The sequence below is a fragment of the Lathyrus oleraceus genome, chromosome 7 (genome assembly GCF_024323335.1).
Source record: "Lathyrus oleraceus cultivar Zhongwan6 chromosome 7, CAAS_Psat_ZW6_1.0, whole genome shotgun sequence".
Taxonomy (NCBI): Eukaryota; Viridiplantae; Streptophyta; class Magnoliopsida; order Fabales; family Fabaceae; genus Lathyrus; species Lathyrus oleraceus.
In genome coordinates, this window is record NC_066585.1 from 263,684,617 (window position 1) to 263,691,806 (window position 7,190).

Below are 7,190 nucleotides of genomic sequence, written 5' to 3' on the forward strand. Positions count from 1 at the left end.
AAAGCAAATTTAATTACCCTCAGAGGCCCTCCTGCAAATCTCAACACTGCTTCTCCTCGTTATAACCCCAATGCCAAGTGGGCATATCACTCCGATAGCCCCGGGCATGATACCAACGATTGTTGGTTGTTGAAGAATAAGATTCAGGATATGATCGACGCTGGAGAAATTGAATTTGATCCTCCGGAGACTCCTAATGTCATCACTGCTCCTATGCCTAATCATGACAAGACTGTTAATGCGGTGGATGACAATTCTCACATTACTAATGTAGCGGGCTTAACATCTCCTCTCCTAATCATCAAGAAGAATTTGTTGCAAGCTGGTTTATTTCCAGGTTGTGCTGAAAGTTGCGATCTCTGTATACTCCGACCCAATGATTGCTTAAAGTTGAGGAATGGTATTCAACGGCTGATGGATGATCGTACAATTCTCTTTGAAAAGATTCCTAAAATGGAAAACCCTGTTGAAGAAATATCTGTGATTGCTAGGTCCAAAGTTCCAGTGAAGATTACCGCTACTAAAGTGCCTGTGAAGATTACTGCTGAGCCCAAGGTAGCTCCCCTAATTATTATTGCACCTGGCCTAATACCGTATTCCTCAAGCAAAGCCATTCCGTGGAATTATGGAGGTGATGTTTACATCCATGGCGTGAAGCAAGATGATAATTCTACTAATCCTAATGACGTTGACATTGTTGGGACTAGTAAAATTACTCGAAGCGGAAGGATCTTTTCTCCAGAAATCTCACCTCCCGTCCCTGAAACTCAAGGAAAGGAACCAGTAATCAACCCTTCTCAGTCAAGGACACCAGTCGAAGTTACTACCGAAGATGTTGCCGGGCAGGAAATGGAAGAAATGCTGAAAATCATCCGTAAGAGTGATTTTGATGTGGTAGAACAGCTGGGGCATACTCCGTCTAAAATTTCGATGTTATCCTTGTTGTTATCTTCTGAATCTCATGCCAATACCTTGATAAAATTCTTGAAGACCGCTCATGTACCTCAGGAGACATCTGTCGATCAATTCGAAAATTATGTTGCTAACTTGGCTGTTGACAATGGCCTAGGCTTTTCCGATCCTGACCTGACACCAGCGGGAAAGAATCACAATAAAGCTCTGCATATCTCCATTGAGTGTGAGGGGATCACCTTGTCTCACGTATTGATCGACAATGGCTCTTCTTTGAATGTGCTACCGAAAGTTGTGCTCGATAAACTTGACTGTAAAAGCATTGAACTGAAACCTAGTGACGTTGTGGTGCGTGCTTACGATGGTGCGAAGGGCGTTGTCCATGGTGAAGTGGTTCTTCCTATCAAGATAGGACCTCAAGTCTTCAACACTACCTTTCACGTAATGAACATTCGTCCTTCCTATTCCTGCTTGCTGGGACGCCCTTGGATTCATGGGGCAAGTGTTGTAGCTTCGTCTCTCCATCAAAAGTTAAGGTATCCAATAGAGGGTAAGATTGTCACTGTGTGCGGAGAAGAAGAGTATATTGTCAGTAGTGTGCATACCTTCAGATACGTCGAGATGGCTGGTGAATTCTTTGAGACTCCTTCTCAATCATTTGAAGAAGTTCCTCCGACCAATCCTGTCCTTAAGCCAACCTCCCGTGTGCCCAAGGTTATTCGTGCTCCTCCTGCTATGATTTCTCTGAAAGATGCTCAAGCCGTAGTCGAAGATGGTGGACGTACTGGCTGGGGTCAACTGATCAATGTACCGTACAAGGCTGATAGATGTGGCCTGGGATTTAGCTCTGAAAAGGTAGTCAAAGATCAGATTAATGCTGTAAAAGATGCTGATAGCGATTGCGACTTGGATAGCTGGATTTTCCCAACAATCGGTGACGGACTCAATAATTGGAACGCTGAAGACACTATCTCGATTTCCTTTAGTCAGGAGTAATTGTTATTGCTATTTTAGTGTTGCAAATTTTTAATTTTTTGAACTTCTTAAAGCATTGTGCCTATACCCGGGGCACAAATAGCTAATTTGTTAAGGGTTTTGTCATTTTCATAAGCATATTCACATTCAATAAATCAATGGACTGTTTGCATTCAAATATTGCGCTCTTTATCTTTCCTGTCATCTTTCAAACAAGCTATGCTTTCTTACACACACTCACGTAACAAATTGCAGATCCATATCCACTCTGGATCCTGTTGATAATAATTTTGCTACTGTTCATTATGACTTTGAAAATCCGATCTACCAAGCCGAGGATGGAAGTGAGGAAGATTGTGAAGTACCTGGAGAGCTTGCCAGACTGTTACTGCAAGAAGAAAAGACTATACAGCCGCATGAGGAATCAATTGAAATTGTAAATCTGGGTACTGAAGTAGACAAGAAAGAAGTCAAAATAGGAGCAGGCCTGGAAAACAGTGTCAAAGAAAGATTGATTCTTATGTTACATGACTATGTAGAGATTTTTGCTTGGTCATATGAAGACATGCCAGGACTGGATACTGATATAGTAGTGCATCGTTTGCCAATGAAGGAAGATTGTCATCTTGTTAAGCAAAAGGTTCGACGCATGCGTCCTGAAATGTCTGAGAAAATCAAAGCCGAGGTTATGAAACAATTTGATGCAGGTTTTCTGGTTGTTATTTCTTATCCTCAATGGGTTGCTAATGTGGTATCGGTGCCAAAGAAGGATGGTAAGGTGCGAATGTGTGTAGATTACAGAGATTTGAATAAAGCGAGTCCCAAAGATGACTTTCCACTTCCGCACATTGATGTTCTGGTAGATAACACTGCTCAACACAAGGTATTCTCATTCATGGATGGATTCTCAGGTTATAACCAGATTAAGATGGCACCTGAGGACATGGAGAAAACTACGTTTGTGACGCAATGGGGCACTTTCTGTTACAAAGTAATGCCATTCGGTTTAAGGAATGCAGGGGCAACATACCAGCATGCTATGGTGATTTTATTCCATGATATGATCCACCATGAAATAGAGGTATATGTGGATGACATGATAGCCAGATCTCATACTGAAGAAGAACACCTCGATCATTTATACAAACTGTTTGAGAGGTTGAAGAAATACAAGTTGAGATTGAACCCGAACAAATGCACCTTTGGAGTAAGATCTGGTAAACTCTTGGGCTTTATTGTCAGTGGTAAAGGAATTGAGGTTGACCCGTGTCATACCCCAAAATTTGCCCACTAATCTTATAAAACATTTTTCAAGACACTCCGACTTATTCTGCAAGGCACTGACCTTAAAGGAACAAAAGGCCAGCTCACAACGGACCCACTCCAGAAAAAGGCCCAAACTAGCTCGCTCGCTAGGCGATCAATTCCTTCGCCTAGCGAACCCCTCGTTATGACACTCGCCCCAGCGAAGCACCAGATCCAGTAAAAGCCCAAACTAGCTTGCTCGCTAGGCGAGCAACTCCTTCGCCTAGCGAAGCTTGCGAATATCAGAATTTCTGGGCTTCATTCTGAGCCCATTAGGTCACAACAAGAGCATTATAAATAGCCAAGCTTCAGTCACGAAAAGGGGGACGAAAACAGATGAAGACGGACGGAAACCCTGGCACAGAAACCCTGGAGACCAGCTTAAGGAATTCCGAGTAAAGAAACCCTAAAGGCTGCTCATCCGCTCCGAAGCTACCGCCGCCCAATTCCATCCGATACCAAGAGTGGTCAGTCCCTTCAACATCGCAGCTCGGTTGCAAACAGGTTTGCGTATCTCTAATGTTTTATGCTTTTAATCGATAATCTCTACATACATAAGGCATCATGATTAAATTTTCAGATATGTAATTTGATTTCACATGCGAATTTAAATATGCTTGAATATCCTGAATGTTTGTCCATGCTATTCCTGTAATTCAATGCCACAAAGTTCAGGGTTCCGGAGATCATGCTGCCATCAAATTCAAAACCAGAAGCCGCTCGCTAGCACATCGCTAAGCGAGCTGGTAGCGAGCACTCGCTAAGCCTTCGCTAGGCGAAGCAGGAGCGAACGGGACAGTGGCTGTTTTGTTCTTTTCTGTTCTGCCTTATGTTTATCTAATCAAGATTTATTATAATTCTGCATCATTTGGCATGACTTAATGACTGTTATGTTGTGGTGCAATTTCCAATTGTACTTTATCTCGATGCTCTAACCCGTGTGCTGAATGGTGTAAAGGCTTACATATTCCCGAGGAAACGGCCGGCTAGGTATTCCACCTTATGTGTGGGATACCCTTATGGAGATGGATTCTGAATTACTTAATTTTAATATGGAGATGCATCCTAAATTACCTAGCTGATTTTAATGTATTGATTTCATCAATTTTAATGTGGACCTAATTACCTAATCGATTACGGCTATCTAATTAATTGTAAAACTTTGCCTTTAAATAAGTGATCTCGGACCTCTCTTTGTTACCCTCCGATTACGGTATTACGGTCATGTCCCGCGAATATGGGGATACACTTAGCAAAGACCCTTCGGTTAAATCATCATAGCCCCTCGAATGTTGCCTTTGTCCCTCGATGACCCTTCGGTATAGCCTACGATTAAATGATGATAGTCCCTTCGAATGCTAAGGTATCCTCACAACTGTTGCCTTCGATGACCAATCAATGAGCCTTCGATGACCCTTCTACATCCAAAGGATAAAACTACTTACTTCTCAATAGTGAGGACAGTTTTACCCTCATAAGGATAGGAAATGCCCGCAAAGACCTTGGATAGGTATAACTCTTAATTGCTTATTCACAACTTAAAACTACTTTTCACACCTTACACCTTTCAAAACCTCCATTAGAAAATCACCACTTGGCATACATTCGTACTAGAATCATTGCCGAGTTATATTTTTCTAAACGACTTTCAAAACTAAACGAGATAACCACTTTGTATACATTCATACGAGAATCATTACAAAGTTAAATTCTCCTTTTTAAAACATTTTCTACCCATTTTTCAAACACTTTTTTCAAACGAGAAAAACATAAATGATTGAGCAATTAAGAGCCCATGGATAACCATGGATACAAAGGGTGCTAACACCTTCCCTTTGTATAATGTACCTCCCGAACCTAAGAATCTAAATTAAGGTCTTTCCTGTTCTTTTCCACCTTTCCTTATTGGATAAAAGAAAAGTCGGTGGCGACTCTCGCTATCCGCGACATTGCGATTAAAATCAAAACACATTAAAGTCAGTTCACCGTGTGACAGAACTGGCGACTCTGCTGGGGAACCTTAAAAAGAGAGGTTACCTTAAAAACAAGATCACTTATTTAAATTGTCTGATTTACTTTTAAGGGATTGCTTGGGTATGTTATGCTTGAGTGAAAGATCCTACACCCGGATCTAGTGTACCTTAGGTAAGTAGCAATAGATCATCGCGACTATCCGGCGTATACCGGAATGGTTAAAATGATGGCTACGGTTAATGTGACACTTTGGATGTCCTGATGTTCCTCATGTTTACTTGAGGAAAAATTTGGCATTCGCGTGGTGTCATCAAAGCATTAACCAGACCTTTAGAACCCTAATTGACTCATCCTAGCCATTAGAAAGTAGTGAGATAACTGACTTCGGTTCCGACTGAGGTTGGTTGAGACTCGATACTACGCTCTTTGAGATTGGACTTTAGGGAAGCTTCGGTCAACCACCTGGTGTTGCACTGAAGTGGACTTAAAGGAAGGTCAATGATTTGAGATCCTTCTAGAACCCGGTTACTATTCTAGGATAGGTTGAACCAACCAGACTTCAGTGGGGAGGGTACTTACCTATGGAACTCATGCATGCCTTAAAACCTAGGAATGATTGTGTGACTTGTTTATGCTTATTATTTACATAACATCTTAACCTCATAACATCATAACATCATGACATCATGGCATTGTACTAACCATTTCAAGGACTTTAAAACATGGAAAATATTTCATACATGGCATAGCATAACATCACATTGCATAACAGGTACTCTACAGGGATCAATGTTCTCACGGTTTTTCTGCAAACAGAAAAATGGACCTCGAACAAGCTGTCAAAAATCTCCAGGCTCAGAATGCTCAACTCCAGGAGATGATCTTGAACTTATCCAAGGGGCAGGAGGAACTAAAGGCTCTATTGCTCGAGAAGAAAGACAAGAAACCTGTGAGTTACATTAACCTAGGAAGAAGGCTTAAAGGACAGGCTGCGGGAGTCAAGATTAGACTTCCAAAGGATCAAGAAGAGGAGACAGAAAATGATTCGAAAGATGAGAATGCTAATCCTCTCAACCAGGAGGACGACGATGAAGATTATGAAAATGAACTGTACTCTCCAAAAGATGCTAAATATAAGTTGCTGGAAGAACGCATGCTAGCTATGGAGGGTCAGAAGGCGCCCGGTCTGGATTTCGAAAGCTTGGGTCTGGTCTCCGATGTGGTCATTCCTCGCAAATTCAAGATCCCCACTTTCACTATATACGATGGGGCATCTTGTCCTCAGATGCATCTGAGAGCTTATGTGAGAAAGATTCAGCCGTATACCACTAACAGGAAACTATGGATCCATTTCTTCCAAGAGAGTCTGTCTGGCACACAGTTAGAATGGTACTATCAGCTCAAGAGCTCTGACATCCACACCTGGACTGACTTAGCGACAGCTTTCTACAAGCATTACCAGTATAATTCTGAATTAGCACCTACTCGGTTACAGTTGCAGAATATGACTATGGGATCTAAAGAAAGCTTCAAAGAATATGCTCAAAAATGGAGAGATTTGGCTGGCAGAGTCAAACCTCCTCTGACCGACAGAGAGTTAGTGGACATGTTCATGAGCACACTGACTGGCCCATTCTACAGCCATCTATTGAGGAGTTCCTCATTGGGTTTCACTGAGCTTATATTAACAGGTGAACATGTTGAAAGCGGCGTTCGAAGTGGAAAGATACAGGCGGCTACCTCTGATCCTCCGGAGACTCCTAATGTCATCATTGCTCCTCTGCCTAATCATGACGAGACTGTCAATGCTGGGGAAGATACTGATAACGATTATGACTTGGATAGCTGGATTTTCCCAACAATTGGTGACGGACTCCAATTGGAAGGCTGAAGACACTATCCCGATTTCCTTTAGTCAGGAGTAATTGTTATTGCTTATTTTAATGTATTAAATTTTGTTAAAGGTTTTGTCATTTTTATAAGCATATTCACATTCAATAAATCAATGGACCTTTTTGCATTCA